Source organism: Gobio gobio (genome assembly GCF_949357685.1).
Source record: "Gobio gobio genome assembly, chromosome: 1".
Lineage (NCBI taxonomy): Eukaryota > Metazoa > Chordata > Actinopteri > Cypriniformes > Gobionidae > Gobio > Gobio gobio.
Genome location: NC_137097.1, coordinates 54,280,930 through 54,301,246, shown reverse-complemented (window position 1 = coordinate 54,301,246; position 20,317 = coordinate 54,280,930). Strand labels below are relative to the sequence as shown.

Genomic DNA, 20,317 nt, shown 5'->3' with positions numbered 1-20,317 from the left:
ACATGTCTGCTTTAATCTAAGACAAACAGACGGTGCCATTTTTAAGAATTGAAGGCCAAAAGTGTTCCAGCCTTTAGGCTAAAAGGCAATCATTTTAATAATAATTGTATCAAAACGGGAAACAAATATTTACCATTTTAGATAAATCCAAGATACAGAACCTAATTTGCTCATTTTAGGAGTTATAAAAAGATTTAGACATGAATAATGGTGTGTATTTTATCAGAGTATAGAAAGAATGATCACAGCTGTCCTTTGAGAGATCAACATCAAATTCTGTACTACATATTAAAGCAAGACAATACATCAATACAAGACATACCAATGGACTTGCGCACTTTTCTGTCGTCTTTGGGCACAAGATGGCCATGTTCCTTCCTCACCCTAAACAAAGGACTTATTCGATTAGCTTGCTTCGATATAAGGGTCTGGTCTTTCTTCTCTGCTGTAAAACAAGAAAGTCTCACTTACTTTATGTGCAATTACTATTGTTTTTGAAACATATACATTAAGACAGTTACAATAAAATGAATTTACATACAATTCAGGGGAGCATTTCATGAGTAAATACTGATATACTAAAAATATTATTTACCTGATTACGGCAAGATTCACTACAACTAACTAGTAGCTCTTGTGAGGGTTGGCTCATAAAAGTAATCTGCAAGTAATCCTGCAAAACAGAAAGAAAGGAAATTTCATTACATTGCATGCAAGTTGTGATTTCATACATAACTGTTTCTTTCTTTAAAAAGTGTTGCATAATTAAATGTTAAATACATTTATGAAACAAGTTCACTGATAGGTGTGCATTTCCATTATTAAAAGTATATTTTTAGTAGCACATATGAATTTGTTTAAAAATGTTGATTATTTACTTGATCTTTTGATCACGTAAATTATTTACATGCAAACAGGACGTTATCAGCAGTGCAACTGATGACAAAATAATTGAATATCTGATGTTATGTGAGCATTTCCGCTCTTGCAAACAGAGGTAGGTCATGAGGTGTGAAGAGACCTCCCCAATGGCCCAATTTGTAATCATTTTAAAGAATACATTGGACCTAATATAAACTTTTCTTTCTGGGACTGCTTTCCAAGAAGGGGCGCAACTGATTTACAAAAATCATGATAAATATGTACAGGAATTGAGGCTGTAGCCAATGGCAGGAGTCGGAGTAAAAGCTGCAGGATTATGTATGAGTATTTGTACAAATATGTACGAGTATCATATGAATGACAGCTTGTTAAATCTTGTGAATTATTAAGACTTTGAGAACATGTTCTCACTGATTGAGCCATGGGGTTTGTAAGAATATGTTTAAGAAACAACAAATGCTTGATAAAGAGTTCAAACCAACACATACTTACCATTGCAAATATTTGCTGTTGCTGCTTTCGGTCTTCTCCATTACTTTTCCATGAACAAGAATGGGCTGACTGAGTCCGAAAGGCCCTTTTGGTCGTTTCAGGTTAAAAAAAAAAAAGAGAAAAAGTCATAATATATAACAGATACATTATATACAGGACAAAGTACTATTTAAATCACAATATTTGGATTTTACATTAAAAGGCATTAAAAAGCATGGTAAGTGTTGTGGATACTGTCTATTTACAACAATCATCACATTACAACTAAGGTTGTTTTTATTGTGCTTCTACTACAAATGCCACGTTGGAACTACACTAGTTGTTATTATTAAATATGAATAACTGTTTAAAAGGTCTATAGCACGTCACGTGACAGTGTTTAATCGCCCTATTAGCAAGGTGTGTTGATTTAGAAAGCAAAGAAAAGCGAAGCCTGAGTGGAAATGAAAGATATAATGCAGTGACTGAACATAATCTGATCAATAACGACAGAAAATACTTTATATCAAATATTCATGGCTACTCACCAACATGTGGCCCACGTGCACTGATGCCAAACATCGCGATGTATTCTGAATGAGACTTCTTCAGCGAGATTTCATACCGATAGAATAAGGTTTCCCATAGAAAAAGGTTTCCCATTGAAAGCAATGGAGTTCCCAGTTCGTCTATAGACTGACGCCGAGGGGTATGGCCGTACCTGTGGCGTCTTCAATATGACGCGGGGTGCGGAGGGAAACGCAGATCGCTTTTGGGTCTTTTCTTCACACAAATCAATCATTTGGCCTCGGAACAGTTGGAATACTTGACATTTTTCAATAAAGTGTGCATGTTGTCTGTTATATTCTATGTTTTATATCATATAACGCAAATGGGTAGGTTAAGGGGCGGGGTTGGGCTACTTTCAAACGTGTCTGAATAGCGTAAATACAAATCAATAAATGTAAATAAAATAATGCTGGCTGATTAAATTGAGAATCATACTCCAACATGTCATAATGGAAAAATTATAACCCAATAAATAGTTACATCATGATAACATTCACATGCCCAACACGTCTGTGTATGACGCCAAAGGTGTCTCATTAATGATTGTCCTGTGAATGATGTCCTGATTCAACCAATGGTGTTCCAGATAGCTTATACAAGTTCATGAAATCCTTTCACTGTGACACTTTTGAAGTCCAGTATATTTGCCCATCCTGCCAACATTTCTTTGGGAATGAAATCCCCACCCATTGTGCTTCATGCAATGGTACCCCAGGGAACATGGAAAACCTAATCAAATCTGGCTCTGTCTTTATCAAGTTATCTATTTCAGATCAATTAAGAGGTAAATTTCAGGATACAGATTTTTGTCAGTCTTTGAATTACAAATGGTCAAGGACAAAGCGCAACTCACAAAATGTGGAAGACATATTTGATGGCACTATGTACAAATCGATTGATGCACTAAATGACCCAGAATTGGCAAATATTTCAGTGTCATGGAATGTTGATGGTGTTCCAATTTTCAAATCTTCTCCTTTTCATATCTGGCCACTTCAAGTCACAATCAATGAGCTCCCCCCTAATCCGAGGGCAAAGCATGTCATTCTTGGCGGTTTGTGGTTTGGGCCAAGAAAGCCAGAAATGAACTCGTTTCTGCAAGCATTTGTTAATGAATTGCGTAGTCTTGAAAACCAAGGGTTACCTTGTCAGTGGAAAGGTGAAAAATCAGTAGTCCATGTATACAGTTTGCTTTGCATTTGTGATTCAGTGGCTCGTTGTGCTGTACAGAATGTCAAGCAATTTAATGGAGAGCATGGTTGTAACTGGTGTTATCAGAAGGGTGAAGTTGTAGAAAAGGGTAGTGGGTTTACAAGGGTGTATCCTTTGCAGTCAACAGAGCCAGAGCTGAGATCACACAAAAAACACACAAAAGAAGCTCAGCAAGCTGTTGATTCTGGAACATGCATAAATGGTGTAAAAGGTCCATCTCCTCTAATGCTGTTGATGTTTTTTAATATGGTTTCTGGATTTGCATATGATTACATGCATGGCATATTACTTGGTGTTTGTCGCCAGCTGACCACCCTATGGTTTGACTCCAAATACCATACAGAGCCTTGGTACATTGGAAGAGTAATTGAGCAAATTGAAAGAAGGTTACTTGCCATTAAACCACCTACAAGTATAACAAGACCACCCCGTTCAATTTCTTTGCGTAAATATTGGAAAGCTTCGGAATACAGACACTTTCTCTTATTTTACAGCCTTCCCTGTTTGTTCGGCATTTTACCCAGACAATATCTTGACCATTTACTACTTCTAGTACAGGCTACATACATTCTCCTTCAAGATTCAATTTCCCCCCACGACATTGGCAAAGCTGATGGCCTTTTAAAGGCATTTGTGGGCCGTTTTGAGTCTCTGTATGGAAAGTGTCATGTGTCTTATAATGTCCACATACTTGTACATGCAGCAACATCTGTGAAAAATTGGGGTCCTTTATGGAGTCACAGTGCATTCTTATATGAGTCCCAGAATGGACACCTTCAGAAACTCTTTCATGGCACACAAGCTGTACCAGAACAAATTGTTAACATGTTTAACCTTTACCAACATGTACCACGGCTCATTGCTGCTGTATTCAATGATGAACAAACACAGCAAAGCAAAAGCTTTGTTGAAAAAATGTTGGGAGGCACCAAGATTGTGACAAAATGTATTGGTAGTTCTAGCGTGATGTTTCTTGGATGCCCACATGTACGACAGCCAACCCCAAGAGAGTCTCATCTCCTTCAAGAGTCAGGTTTTAGTGCAAATAAAGCTTTCAGTTTTTATTCTAGGGCTGTGGTTAATGGCAAGCGAATTCATTCAAAAAGAGCAAAATCTTTATCCAAAAGAATCAACCATGCAGTTCAAACCAAACATGGGTCTATAGCATTAGTACGATCATTTATAGACGTAGGCAATGCGCAAGGAGAGGGTCATGCCTTCATTGATGTTATGAAAACAACAGGTAATGACATCAGCAAAGACAGAGAATCAGGGATAACAGCAACAGGCATTTTAAAAGAAAGAGGGATTGACTCAGTTGAACTTATCAAATGCACAGATATACATTCAACCTGTGTCTACCTCAAGGACCTACCAGGTCTTGCAAATAATCTTTTTTGCATCCAACCAAATAGATGGGAGTTGGATTAAAAACAAAATAGCTGGATTTGCATCTTCATGTTATAAAAGGTAAAAGTGTACATTATACAGACTCATATCTCTTGTATGTTGACATGTCTTGGATATTTTGAAATGATTTAGAGAAATTGTTTTTTTTTTTTTAAATATAATTTCCTATCTATTCTAACTCTTAATTTTATTCATTTACTTGTTAAGACTCATTGTTTTTTCTCATTGCTGCCAACAGCCAGAACATGATATTATCAAAAATGGTTTCATGAAATGTACTTGAATCTAATTAAATAAAAAATTGTATGAATAAAACTACAGCAACTATATCAGAGTTTTTTTCTTTAGTCTAGACATTATATAGCCTATCCTGAATCCAAAACCTGTAGGTTTTTTTATATTTATTTTTCATTTTTAATTAATTTATTTTTCATTTACAGGGAAAACTCCTGTAAGCAAACATTGTTTCTGAGGTGCATGGCAGTCCTGCAGGATTTTTTTTTTTTTTTAAACTGTACAGCGCAGTATGTGCAGCACTATGTGCAGGACATTCCTACATGTTTTAGAATGAACCCTTCAGTACAACAGAAACATGCAGGAACATTCAACACAAGTGAAAAATCCTGCAGGATTGTAAAATTCCTGCAGGACTGCTGTGCAGTACAAGTGAAAAACCCTGCAGGATTTTATAATTCCTGCTGGATACCTGCAGAAAAAATGAAAATCCTGCAGGATTGTAAAATTCCTGCAGGACTGCTGTGCAGTACAAGTGAAAATCCCTGCAGGATTTTATAATTCCTGCTGGATACCTGCAGAAAAAATGAAAATCCTGCAGGATTGTAAAATTCCTGCAGGACTGCTGTGCAGTACAAGTGAAAATCCCTGCAGGATTTTATAATTCCTGCTGGATACCTGCAAAAAAAATGAAAATCCTGCAGGATTCCTGTAGGTTATTTTTGTAAGGGTTGGAATCACTGCAGTACCCTTAACGTCGAAAAATGCTTTTCAAGGGGTACCCTGTACGTAAAAAAGTGACGACGAGGGGTCCTGACCAAGCGTCAATATGTGACGAGTGGGAGTGAGACTGTGTTGCGAAAACACAAATTTCAACTAAACTTCCACTGGCAAAACGGTCGTTTACTCTTAGAACTTATTCTTTCCTCACCTTCGTCCTTTCTGCAACGTGTGAATGTGCGAGTGCGTGTGTTTATGTTAGATATTAGTTTGATGTGTTAGAGTAATTAATAAAGTTCCGTTTGTAATCAAAGATAACTGTTCGTGTGTTATGTGCTTATCAATTTAATGTCTTGAACTGCCGATCTAAGTTACCTGGCTGTTAAATAGTGTTTCACTATTGTTCGGATATTAATATCCGCTGCAGAGTTGATATTTACGGCCCGTTCAAATGAACGCTAGAAGAGTCATTTGCTCGGCTGTAAAATAGACTCTCAAAATTCCCTATGAATTCATTAATTCATTCATTTGAGCTAAATACACGTTTCCCTTTAACAGAGCCCCCTTTAAGTTCTTACATATCGGCGGACGAATAAGTTAAGGTGTAAACATTAATTTTGAATTATTTATAAATTATAGTGTCATTTGATTTATTGAATTATAGTGCCACATTGAATCATAGTGCCACTGAAGAGTACATTGAGTACATAGAGTCACATTGAATTATAGTGCCACTGTTAGCTCTGGCTTGGCGTGCTCAGTTGGGGACATTACATTTTTCAACTAAACATCGAAATACATCTAAATAATAAACTAAATTAACCATTTAAACTAAATTACTGATCAAATTATTGATCTAAAGCCCACACTGTCACTGTATGATACTTGAAATTTTTCCAGAATGGCTCTACAGCTGAATAAAATTATGCTGCATTATTTTCCTGTTTAACACTGTAAAGCTGCTTTGAAACAATCTACATTGTTAAAAGCGCTATATAAATAAAGTTGACTTGACTTGACTTGACTTGACTTGAGTCTCTTTCATTTTAATTCAGTCCCCCGTTGAGTTATTATTTTATCTGACTCATAGTCGCTACAGTTGCGTAGATCACAAATAATACGATTAAGTAAATTGGACAACATGTGTTTTCCTGTTTTTTCAGTGTAGGCCTATAGAGTCGATTAAATCTACTAAAAAAATACTATATTTTACTATTAAAAGATTATATAAAATAATGCTAGAAATAAGGGTTTACATTACTTTCAACCTTTGTCCGTTTGCTTAATTATTGGTAAATATTAGCATGAACTGTGTGCAGATGCAGGAAGAGTTTGGTTAAGGTTTAGCCTGGCGTGGCCATACTCAATTCTAGTCAGAATATGAGTCTGGTACCGCTCCATTGGGTTTTGATTATGGGGCGTGTTTCAACCGAGCCAGGAAAGACCTCAATTGGATAGACCCACAACCAATCAGAGCAACGGAGCGACGCGTAACGTTAGTTGTCAAATGTCAACAGAACTCAACTGCACTGTGTTGCCAAGTCCGTGTTTTTCTCCATGTCCGCGGGTTGAAGCGACCCCAATTATGTGATTATATAAACCCAGGAATGCGAATTTTAGCAGGCAACCTTGCCAAAATAACATATTTTGCCAACCAAACGCCAATTTTTCCCGGAGAACCCCCCGGAAAGTTATTGTTTTGGGCTATAGTTTTGAGTAGCAATTGTGCGCGACATTGCAAAAACACTTGGCAACCCTGTCTGCACGCACGCTGGATTAAGTAACGTTACAAGAAAAAGATGAGTGTAAACTATCTTTGCCAGTAATAAAATAATTTAAGGATACACAGAGTACTTACCAACACGATCATCGTTTCTGAGAGAAATAGTGAAGGTGAATGCATATACGAACAAGTTCTCCGTTTAGGATAAGAGCAAATTCAACCCAAGAGCCTTCGATGACGTGGATGATTACGTTACTGTTGATCATCTGTCCATCATCGTCTAAAGCCCGCCCTGACAATTTCATTGGTCCGAACAGTTTCTGTTCGGGCATAATTACTCCTCTATGGAGCGAGTCCAGAATTGCCCGAGCAAAATTTTTTGTGGGCGGGGCTAAATTCGGCTGGCATCCAGGGGTGCGTTTCCCGTACAACGATGCAACTCGCTGGTTTAACTACCATGGTACGATGCATCTTTAAAGAAATCAACTAGCTACCCAGACAGCACGTTCAGTCTTACCAACGTTGGCAATTGGAGGGCACCAGCGGCAAAGTATCGGAAGGGGTTTTTCCCCTGCACACCAAAAAAACTTAGGTGGGTAAACCATCGGCGCGATGGTATACAGCCATCCAATCCATGCTCACTCCGGAGATCGGCGGAGGAACCGTGAAGAACCATTTTGCCGATCCCGCTTCTTTTTTTATCTTCCCCACAACTGCTGCTGCCTAGCAACAGGTCCACATCAAGCTGGCGGTGTAAGCGCGAAGGTATGTTGAGCTTGTCCGTATGCCACAATTTATATATGATGATAATACCCAACAAACATACGTCCCAAACAGGTTCAGAAAAAAGATTTTAAAAAAATTATGCAATTTAAACGACACAATGAGTTCTAAACGTAAACATCACGGTTTTTTTTTAGACATTTTGTTTAGGTTTATGTTATCTTTTTATAAATGAATTTTCAAGCACGGACCAAAATCTACTGCATCTCTTTTGAGTATAATTTGCAAATGTAAATATTGTCATTTTTTTAACCAAGGGGGCGTTTAGGTCAGGTGGCGCGTGCACATTTTTATGCGCGTGATTTAACTTAAACAGAAGCATATCGCCTCGGTAGTACTGGACTCTCTTGTGGTATGTTTATCCATTTCAAACACACAATTTTCAGGCCAGTATGTGTTTATTTTGTTTTGTGTACTTCTTTTTTTATTGAAAAATATTATTTTGTTAGAAAAACGTCGAGTTTCCTGAGAAATGTTTTCGATAAACGGGTGACAGAAATTGGCGCCAGACGTAACTTAACGTTACGTGTTTTTAGACTTGGTTAGTTGTTAACTGTTGACTTGGTATTAACTGGTTTATATTCGCGTGTTAAATATTTTCAATGAGTTATTTTAGACAGTATTTTTAGGGGAACTCGTTTTTCTCTTTCAGCCTGAGGAGAATCGTTTGGTAAACAGCCAGGTTAAACTAATAAACGGTCATAAATTAAAAGACTGTCTTTTGTCCACACAAAAATTACTGTCCTTTTATAATATTAACCCCTTACACTCTGAAGGCATTTTTTTATGATTTTGTCTAAGTGACATGTTTAAAATTAAAGGCTGCTCTTTTGTTGTGCGCTTCTATGGTAACGTTAAAAGTAGACCTGTCAATCAAAGAGCTCAGTTCAGTACAAGCGCGCAGCCACTGTAGATCAGTGTTTCCCAACCGGGGTGCCGCATTTTTCAAATAATTCTCTATTTGTAAACTTTGTTCAATGCTAGTGCTGTGGTATGTTCGAATATGACCAGTCCTTTTCGCCGTCATCATCCGGGTTTAGTGCCAGAAGACGCGAATGAGAAGTCGCGCGCTGTGAGAAAATTTGTCTCTGTGCGCTCATCCGAAGCGCGCACACGTCTCACAGCGCGCCAATATTGAGTTCTCTTTCAAGGCTAGCTCTTGAACGGACAAACTCACGCAAAAAGTATGTCAACATGTCCATCTTGATGAGTATTCTAGCAGACATAGTCTGTATATGCCTTAAGTAAACTTTTTAGAGTCTTGAAAGACGACGCATATCCGAGCATTAGGTCTCAAAAGGGTCTGTTTAATGTCAAACAACAAAAGACAAGGACATCACTCGCTGCTCTTGATTGAATAGCTTTTGTAAGCTTCATAGGATTAATCTTTAATTTATACAGTCAAACATGCAATGTTATTTTATTTTGATCAATTTCTGTACCTCAAAACTATTATAATAACATTATAATTTTAGACCTACCAGAAAAACCTGAAAAGCATAGTTTACTTTATAAGTATCTTTGCTCAATATTATTTATTTGTGCTGCTGCTTGTATTTAAGTTATTTGTTCTTATTATTTTCTTTATTTTTATTTGACAGTAACTTAGTCCTTTTTTCCCTGAACATAGCAAATACTGAACCATACCGAAACCGTGAACCTAAAACCGTGATACAAACCGAACCGTGAGCAATATGTACCGTTACACCCCTAGTGTAACGTATGCGAGGGGGGGCCACAAAATGGAGAACATTTTCATAGGGTACCATGACTGAAAAAAGGTTGGGAAACACTGCTGTAGAGACAAGTGGTTATGAAGTAGTTAAAGCTACACTGTGTGATATTTTCCCCCATCTAGTGGTGAAAAGGTATATGACCATCCAGTGAATATTAGTTTCTGTTTCTCTAAATTCTGATTTCGTTTTAACTCCTACGATGGCCGATTTAGTCCAAGATTAACATTGCTTCCAGCTCGACCACGTCCACATTCGACACGGTGCCATCGAGTGTTAAAACGTGAAAGGCGAAGCTTGAACTTACGGGTATGTCCCTCTTTGGCTAATGTACTTTCAAGATGGAGGGGCAACATGGCGACCGGCATTCGAAGCCCTCACCCGTATGTGTTTACAATGGCATATTATAAACTTACGAGAATACTTTAATACTTGAAAGAAGTAAATATACATTAATGAGCACATATATTTTTGAAAGAACTAAGTGTTTTTAGCTAAGAATAAACTAAAAAAGTTACACAGTGTAGCTTTAAGTGAAGTAAGTGTTTTTTTGGACACACACCTATTCATAAAATAGAGCCTTTATTAACCTTTCTCATTTAAATTTAAACAAAATAGAATAATTGTCTTTTCTGTTTTTTTCAGTGATCGATTTTCATCTGATTTTTGTAAGTGATCAATCTAGAAGTCATCCCACAATTCTGATTTGCTATGTTCTTAACATACTGTTTTAGTCAATAAAGATAAATTAAAACTGAGTGCATAGTAATTCACAAAGGCATTTGCAATATAGTTGACTCCTTTTCATGTTTCTTTTTTCTCAACAGGAACTACATACACCCCAAAGGCTCTTTTCAGAGCCATATTACTCAACGTCTTTGCCTTTGCCTTCGTAAGTATGTTTTAATTAACCTCAAAGACTTCACAAAGACTTCTTTTAATGATGTAAATTCCCAATTGTCGACTTTTGAGCACTATCGGACATTTTTCAATCGTTATTGATAAAGATGTATCTAGTTAAAGTTATTTTGCACATATATATCGATACACACATGTAATAACTTGCTCCTGTTTGCTTGTCTTGATTATTGGCATCCTAAGAGTTTTTTTTTTTTACTGCCTGGCACATTCTTGGAGTTTGACTTTTGATCTGTCTTATGGTGCGTTCACACCGGCCGCGATTCGTGCAAGTGATTTACATGTTAAGTCAATGCAGAGATGCGAAATGGCATTCTGCGGCGCAAATTGAGCGTTTTGAACGCGTGATTCGCGCGAATCGCTCAAGTTGAAAAATCTAAACTTTGGCGGATATTTAACCAATCAGGAGCTTGCTCTAGTAGTGACAACAATGAGGAGAAAATCTGTATATTAATATCTGGTTCAGACAATATGATTATCACTGTGATAACATTAAATGACATGAAACACAACCCAGTCTCTTTTTGTTAAATGCAAGTTTATGTATGATCAATAATACAAAAGTACAAGTAAAAGATATAGGCTACACATGAAATAAAGCAAACAATTCAGTCAAACATTCAAAGTCAGTGCTAGTAGGCTAATGTTACAACAGTAACGTACAGTTATAGCCTAAAAATAAAAAAGTAATGAAACTTCACTTTGCATTTGACATTATTCGTGTCAATCGCGTCCGGTGTGAACGCCACATTAGATATTCATAATAACATAATTCTCAACATTTGGCAATGACTGTACTGTAATATTGTGTGTCAACAATTGTGAGTAACATATTAATGTTCTTTCTTTAATATATTAGATTTTTCTTCGTCCTCCACTGCCTCCAGAGTTGTTTCCTGGCATCTCTTGTTTTAAGGTTAGTCATTTAGGCCTGCCTCTGGTATAATCACAGCCGTGATGGTATAGAGCTCTATCACACTCCTACTCGAGCGATATTGCTTAAATAACATGATGTTTGTAAAAGGCTTTGGTAACGCTTTAGATTTTCATTGTATTTCCCTCTAAACACAGATAACCACATTAAATCAGCTGGGGCCTCATTTATAAAGTGTGCATACACACAAAACGGGGCTGAAAACATGCGTACGCCACTTCCCACTCAAAGGTTGTGATCTATAAAAAAAAACTTGAGAATGTGCGCACCTGTAAGTAAACTCTGACCCATATGATATGATATTTGGTAGAATGCATAATCCAGTGTAGGCTTACGTTTTGGAGATAGTAACATTAACGGTTAAGTTACACAAGATGTTTCTCAAGCTATCTGGTTAACTTGGCTGCTAACTTACTGTAACGTTATATATCTATGGCTAACTTAGAGGATAAAACATAAGTAAAAGTGTTTTAAATCAGATATTGTATCCTATGACGTCTGTTGTGGTTAGAAAATGCTTTAACGGGATGTGTTTTTAGCAAGCGTTAACGTTAGATTAAAAACCCTTCTCATTCATTTGGTGAGGAACATGGCGTTTTGAGCAGCGTTTGCACACCCTGTCATGCGGTCGGCTATTAGCCACTGCTGTAGACGCATATGCAGTGTTAAGGCTAACGATTAATTGATCATTAATTTAAACGACGATCGATCATGGAAATTTGTGTAAATTGACATCCCTACTCCCTACATATAATATGATTATCTGTTCTACAGGCAATGTTCAGCCCCACTCATATTCCAGATCCTGTCCAGTTTACAGCTCCAACACAGGTACACAGTGACCATCATCACCTTAACATTTAATTCTTAGCTGAAGTTCACTTTGGTCTCAGTCATGTGAAGTTTGTCATCAGGAACACAATATATGAGCAGATAGATCGAACTAGCCTACTACTCGAACATTACCTTACATACTGAAATCCACTGCTTCAGCTGTTTTTACTGAATGTATTGTACACCTCAGCTGTGCTTCACTGCCGTTTTCGTTGCTGTGCTGCTCAATAATGGAATAATAACCTAAGTAGTTTATGGTGACCGTTACGACCCTGAGGGTCGTTTCTGTGTATTCTTTGTTTCTGTTCCCTTGTTGTGTGTCTTATAGGCCGATTGGTGCAGCTGATTGGTGTGGTGATCCAATTGGACATCACGACAGCCTGCCCCTTTAAAAGTGTCTGGCTGACGTCATTCGAGAGCTTCGTTCTTGCTCGTTTTGGGGATCACTTTCCATTGTCATTCAGCTTTCGATCCTGCAAAAACGGCTGATTGATGCACAACAAGCTGCCTTTATTTGCCAATCAAACTCCAGCAGGACTTGGGCGTGATTTGGACTTGGGAGGAAGATTCTGATTTCTTCTCTTTTTGTTTTCTTTCTTTCTTTTTGTTTACTTTTCTTTTTATATCTGAAGCATGGCAAGTGAACCATCATACTGGACGTGGAAACGTAAATCCAGGGCAAGAGTAAAAGAGCAATTGGATTCCATTCAGTCTGAATTTGATGTTCTGGATGGAGATAATGTAATTGAGGAAGATGGAGTCATTGAGGAAGATGGAGTCATTGAAGGTTTTCCATGTGATGACGAAGAGATAGATTTAGAGGCAATTTTGTCTGATGAGTATTTGATCCTTGATTCTGATTCTGATTCTGAGAGTGAAACAAAGATAAATGATTTAGAAGATAAATTGACAACATGGGCACTCGAAGAAAATGTTACACACAGTGCTTTGAACAAATTATTGCGAATTCTTAAGTGCCATCACCCATCGCTGCCATTAGATGCTCGTACTCTTTTGAAGACCACACGATCTGAAGTAATGGCTCTCCAAGAGAAGGCTGGCGGAACATATCACTACTTTGGGATCCTGCCATCGATGAGGTCGACCCTAGAGGCATATCGCAGTAACTTGACCAGTGGAATGTGCCTTAAACTTCAGATCAATGTCGATGGCTTGCCATTGTTTAGAAGTTCTTCAACTCAATTTTGGCCAATACTTGGGTTTGTCCAAAACCTCCCCAACCATAAGCCATTTGTGATTGCCCTTTTTGCTGGAAATGGGAAACCTGAACTGTATGAGTACATGGAGGATTTTGTTGAGGACATCAACAATTTGGAGAAGGGCTTCTTCTTCAAAGAAATTCCCTTGTCTCTTAAGTTGGAGGCCATGGTTTGTGATGCACCAGCACGTGCGTTCTTGAAGTGTGTTAAAGGCCACACTGGTTATTCATCGTGTGAAAAGTGCACCCAAGAAGGTGAATACTTGAATAACCGTGTGGTTTTCCCCATCACTGATGCACCCCTCCGACGAGATGAGGACTTCATCGACATGACTGATGAAGCTCATCACCTTGGGTCCTCACCCCTTCTTGCCACCTCTTTAGGCTTGGTCAGTGGTTTCCCTCTTGACTTCATGCACCTTGTCTGCTTGGGAGTCATGAGACGTCTAGTTTTCCTCTGGCTTAAGGGTCCATTGTCATGTAGGCTCTCAAGTGGACAGGTGAATATGCTCTCTGAACAATTAGAGAACGTAAGGAGATCCACACCAGTAGAATTTAACCGGCGGCCAAGAACACTGAAAGAGATAGACAGGTGGAAGGCGTCCGAGTTCCGGCAGCTCCTGCTTTACACTGGGCCTGTGCTCCTGAAGTCCTTTCTGCATGCTGCAGTTTACAAGCACTTCCTGCTTTTTTTTGTGGGAATATTGATCCTCTCTAGCAAAAAGCTGTTTGCCACCTACACAGACTATGCGAACAATGCCCTTGTGCTCTTTGTGCAGCACTTCAGGGAGATGTATGGTGATACCTACATTTCTTACAATGTACACAATCTTGTGCACCTTGCCCAAGATGCCAAGGTGCATGGAACACTGGATTGTTTCAGTGCGTTCAAGTTTGAGAATTTCATGAGGACTCTAAAGAAAATGGTTCGAAAGCCACAATCTCCCTGCTCCCAGGTAGTGAAGCGGATCCTCGAGAGGGGTACCACCCCAGTGCCACGGGTGGTAGGCTTGGGCCTGAGAAGGGAACATGTAAATGGACCACTGCCAGCCATGTTTCCTGATGCTGTTCAGTACTCGGTGTACAAAACAGAGCAATTCACACTGAAATTAGACAGGGCGAACTGCTATGTCAGTATAGAGGGTAAAGTGGCCAAAATTAGGAATATCATTTCAGACAACAAGGACATTTACCTACTCTACTCAACCTTTGCCCAGCAGTCAAGTTTTTTTGAGTACCCTGAACCCTCAACAGTGTTTGGTGTGTATTTGATAGACAGTCTGTCAGACTCAACACAGCTGTGTAATGTTGGACAAGTAGAGGAGAAGCTTTATGTAATTCCTCATGGACAACAGTTTGTTGCTATGCCCCTGTTACATGTGCACTGAGTTGTGCACTCCAGTTTAAATCATTTCAACATGTTGCCATGGGTCAGCAGGTTGTCTTTGAGTGACCCAACTGTTTCTGTTGTAGTCAGTGGCGTTCCTAGCCTTGACTGCGCTATGGGCCCCCCTTTGCTGTATGTGGATGTATATGAAATGTGTTTAAAATCCAAATAATATTGCTCTACTTAGCAAAAAAGTTGACTCTTTATCTTATGTACAGTGAAGTCAAATACACCCCCCCCCCCCCCTCTATTTCTCTCAAATAGAGGGAGACTGTAGTTACAGCTTTTCTTTTTAGGCTTACTGTAGTCTTCAGCTGTGTTGTTGTTGTTGTGCTAGTCAGTTAAGCTAGTCATAGATTTGTTATGTATTGTTGTCTCTCAGCAGTTCTGAGTACTTTGTGGTGCAGTTATCTATTTTATGCACTTGTTTTACTGCTATGTATGTTCAAGAAGTGCAGACACATATATTTTCAAGTTTCATGTTTTATTGTCATTTACTCATACATGAGAAGAAGCTGCTACTGTGAACTTTTAATTTTTGTTCAGCCCATCAGTAAAAATATCTTCCAAAAAAAACCCTATTAATTTTGCATCAGGAAAGCCTATACCTTATAGTGGCCTTCGATGAAGGAGCGAGTGGACCGGTTGCAAGGGAGTGGTTTACAGGTAGGCCAGGGCAATGTAGTGGAAATATTTATCTTTGACTTAGATAAGGGTACAGGAGAACTCCATTGTCAACATCAGGTTAATGCTGAGTGCTGTAACGTTGCAAATTTTATGTTTTATGTTGGTATAGATATTTGTCAACTGTCTATCACTGTCAATAAAAAGGTATTTTTTATCACTCAGGCAAAAATGATGGAGGCATGGCTTGGTGGCCTCCATATAAAGACTCGTACAAAATTCTCCAAAGCATTTTAAAGAGGACATCACCTAACCCATCTAAAGGATGGAAACAGTATTCTTGTCGAATACTACATGAGACAAGTAAGGATGGGGGGGGTTAAGATGTTCTGATGTTACTCATTGTACTTTCTATGTTGATGTTGTGATATAGAATTAATTGGTAACATACAGTACTAAACATTGCCTACAGACTGCTTTGAAAGTCTCAGTAAGAGGTGGGGCCTGTCCTGCCACACCTCTGATCTGAATACAGACAAAGAGGAGCTGCCAGTAGCTCGCCAGCGGAGAAAGTGAGAATCATATGTTGTTTGATTTTTTTTTTTATCATCCTCTTTGTAATCTCACACAGGCTGCATTTACACTTGTCATTAACATGCGATCACAGTGATCCAATCAAGCAGGTCGGATCAAAAGCCAATCAGGACACGGTGCGTTTACACCTGTACACATCAAGTGGCTTCTGTATCTGGATAACAGATCGGATTTCTTATTCCCGCATAATATTTAAATTAGCTATGTGGCACGACACCAGATTAGTATGATCAATTAAATGTCCCAATGCTTTCACTTACTTTACTTTTCTATGCGATCTCCAGTCTTAGATCAAATTAAGTTTTTTGAACTAAGGAATACTTCCAGGGTTAATCATACAAAAATAACTGGGTTGATCACAAACAAGTCACATCATCGATCATCTGGGTTTAGCGTGTAATGACTATATTGACAGAAATGGGAGATTAATAAACATGCAACATTTAAAACATTAAAAAATAAAAAGTGTATTCCGATTATCAGCTCTTCATGAAGAGCTCATGACTGACTGATTGTACAGGCGATTGTCTCGTTCAGATAATGTTGCACAATTAAAATGAAAAATGACACACACAGTATAATGTAAGTCTAAATATACTAATTTAAAGATTGATGTTTATTGTAAGATTCAAATAAGTTTCATTTCTTGTCTAAACTGTGTCTGGCCATTATTTTATGACAGCCACTTGGGGAGACTGGGCGGGGATTTATAAGACGTCCAGCTATGAATGCAGACACGATGGCTGGATTGCGTTTACATTACACTGAGATCCGATCACATGCGTCCTCGACTACTTCTGAACTGGGACACGCAGATAGGATAACATTCTGATCAGAAGCGCGTTTACACTTGTCTTTTCAATGTGTATGTGGACAACATCCGGATACAGGTCGCATGTTAATGCCAAGTGTAAACGCAGCCATAGAGTCTGTCACCCTTGTCATATTTCTCTCTGTTCGATGTGATCAATATGAAAACTAATCTTTGTAAAACGTTTCATTTACAGACCATCGCGACTTAGATCACCATCACCATCACCACCATCATCCCCTGCATCGTGCCCTTCATCAGACACCCAAAATGCACCACAAACATCACAGGCAAAGAAGAAGAAGAAAACGCACAACAAACCTTCCAAAAAAAACCCTCCTCCCCCTCCCCTCCTACCTATGGCTGGAAACAACATCAGAGCTGGCAAGTGGGATAACTATTTTGACCTTAAACATCCATATGTCCATTAGAAAATTAATTACACGCTAACACTTGTAATTATGCCTGATACGAATTTGTAATCTTTGCAGCCTGGTCTCATTGCGAAAATGTACCTCTGGCAACGTTTTTGCAAACCCCAAAATACGTACCAATATGTACATATCACTGCAGTTTCAAAGTGATATGTCCACTGGGTGCCGCCAAAAGCTTCGTTTTTTTCCCGGAACAGATGAGCGTCAATCTGACGTTTTGTGACATTGTTTTTTTAACGTACACCTACACTAAACCCTAAACCTAACCGATAGTGTTAACAAAAGCAAATGTGACAAAAATACAATAGTAACCATGTCTTGTTAGCTTGTGTGAACTCATCTTTGAGCTCTTTTATCATGACTTGTCTTTCACGGGATTCGTACCTGAGCTTTCATTATTACAAGTACAAATCTGTACCAGCTGAGCTACTGAGCAAAATTATTATATAAAAAAAGCCGAGCATATGGAGCCGATTAAGTGACGCAAACTCCAAAATTTATTCATTTACATGGAAAAAAAGAAAACGATAAAAAGTGCTTGCTGTTTTACTGCCTCTAGTGTTCATTTCACTTTGAAACTGCAGAGATATGTACTTATTGGTACGTATTTTGGCGGTTTGCAAAAACGTTGCCAGAGGTACATTTTCACAATGAGACCAGGTTGAATCTTTGTTTAAACATTTTTTTAATTTTAATCCTTGTTTTTTAAATTGCCATAACAGTGGCAAACAGGGAGCAGCCTTCTCTAGCCCACCCAAGTTTCCATCAAAGGAGCAAGCCTAGTAAGACATTTTATGTGTATAATGCTACACTTCTCATACAGCGAATATCAGATGTAGATATCTAAGGTACAAATCTTATGGTTGATGTGCCTTTAGATCTTTCAGTTGTAACCTTTTTTAATCTTCTTGAAGTGTCAGTAAGAAGAAAGCTGGCCCACCCTCCCACCCGTCGTTTAACTCCTCCAGCCCATCCCACATCATCGTATAGTGAAGGTAAGTGTCCCCTCTATAGTAAAATGCATCAGGTCCCTAAACTCAAGCAGACACGGTGTACTGTACAGGTCCACAGCGCATACCATAGTTTGATGTTCCAGATATGATTTTTGAGTTTATAATAGTAGCGTGATCAGTAAGCCAAGGTTTTCTGTCTTTCCAAGAGGCCACAGTTAATATTCAAGAAGAGGCGCCGGGACTAGAAGACTGGAGGACTGAAGGCTTTCCTGATTGTAAGCTATTTAAGACGCAGACCAAGAACACACTGACACACACACTAACACACACACTCACACACAAAGACACAGAGAGCACAGCACAGTTCTATGCAAAGTGGGGAATGATAGAAAAAGTTTGAGAACCACTGTTGCGGAGTGACACAGGGTTAGCTCTGTTATTTTGACCTGGGTTAAGTCTCTGTCTCTGTCTCTCTCTCTCTCTCATATTTATATATATATATATATATATATATATATATATATATATATATATATATATATATATATATATATATATATATAAATATATATATATTAGGGGTGTAACGGTTCGTGTATTCGTACCGAACGGTTCACGGGGTGAGTTCCAAATGGAATCAGTATTCCCTATTTGATCATCCCTATGTGAGCAGGACACGCGTGTGCCGTATGTAGCAGTTTGGAATGCACTTGGCAAAGGGAGTGGCGTAAATTCCTCATTATCTTCAGCTGGGATGTTCCGGTGACAACGCAGCACAGTGTCCGTCAGCAGATCAGGGTTGCTAGATATTCACAACAAAACCCGCCCAATCGCTACTCAAAACTAGCCCAAAACAAGCCCAGTCTCATTTCAGTGGGGTTTTTTTGGTAAAAATCTCTTATGGGGGGTAAAATATATGTCTTTTTGGCAGGGTTTCCTGCTGAAATACGCATTCCCGGTGCTAAATATCACACAATTGGGGTCGCTTCAACCTGCGGACATGTATGAACTTGGCAACACTGCAGCAGATGTCGCAGTTTTATCTGCATAATTTTCTTTTTTTTAGCCTAACTGTTGCAAATAAAAATAAACATTTTTTATTTTAAAATGTTTATAAAAATATGCTTTGTAATACTGTATATAAAAAGTAATATAACTCTTAAAAATATGAATTGTATATTTATTTATGCTGGCGCTGCATTGTCACAGGAACATCCCAGCTGAAGATAATGAGGAAATTACACCGCTCCCTTTGCCAAGTGCATTCCAAACTGCTACATACGGCACACGCGTGTCCTGCTCACATAGGGATGATCAAATAGGGAATACTGATTCCATTTGGAACTCACCCCGTGAACCGTTCGGTACGAATACACGAACCGTTACACCCCTAATATATATATATAATTGTGATAAACTTGACTTACTGTTCACTCCAATAATTTAGTTTTTCTGTATTCTCTAGTGCCACCGGATAATAACGAAGGCCTGTGTGCTTTGCAGCAGCCTCCACACCACCCTCTTCCAGGGCTCCTTCAGAGGACTAACGATAGTAAGATATTTTACATGTAATGTATGATACTGCACTTCTTACTCAGAACATCAGACTGAGGTAGTAAAAGAATACATTTCAGAGTAATTCAATAGCAAATGAATTGGGGCCAGATTTTAGAATCAAGCTGGATCTGGGCCATTTGAGGCCAGTCAGCAGGAGGAAACCTACACCAATATGCAAGGAAAGCAGAAACCGAACTGTGTGTAACCAGCATTAATGTGTTTTTCCATTTAAGTGATTACATCAGTGAATGAGAACCTTCTTCTTACTGAATGTAAGTTTCCGTTAAATATGTGATGCAATGTGTCTTTAAACT

General features: G+C 38.5%; 1 protein-coding gene, 1 long non-coding RNA gene and 1 gene segment (V, D, J or C); 2 read left to right on the top strand and 1 right to left on the bottom strand.

The window, feature by feature from the left end:
* The window catches only part of ighd (immunoglobulin heavy constant delta), a 784,237-nt gene that overhangs the window by 577,743 nt on the left and 186,177 nt on the right, over window positions 1-20,317 (top strand). The gene's annotated exons all lie outside the window — the stretch shown is intronic.
* Window positions 1-20,317, top strand: part of LOC307134541 (immunoglobulin gamma-1 heavy chain-like) — a 194,639-nt gene that overhangs the window by 158,425 nt on the left and 15,897 nt on the right.
* On the bottom strand, window positions 347-1,466 carry LOC307134809. Its single transcript, XR_013817605.1, has 3 exons — window positions 1,375-1,466; window positions 596-673; window positions 347-445 (listed from the first exon to the last, which is right to left on the bottom strand). It is a non-coding gene; the product is annotated as an uncharacterized lncRNA (long non-coding RNA).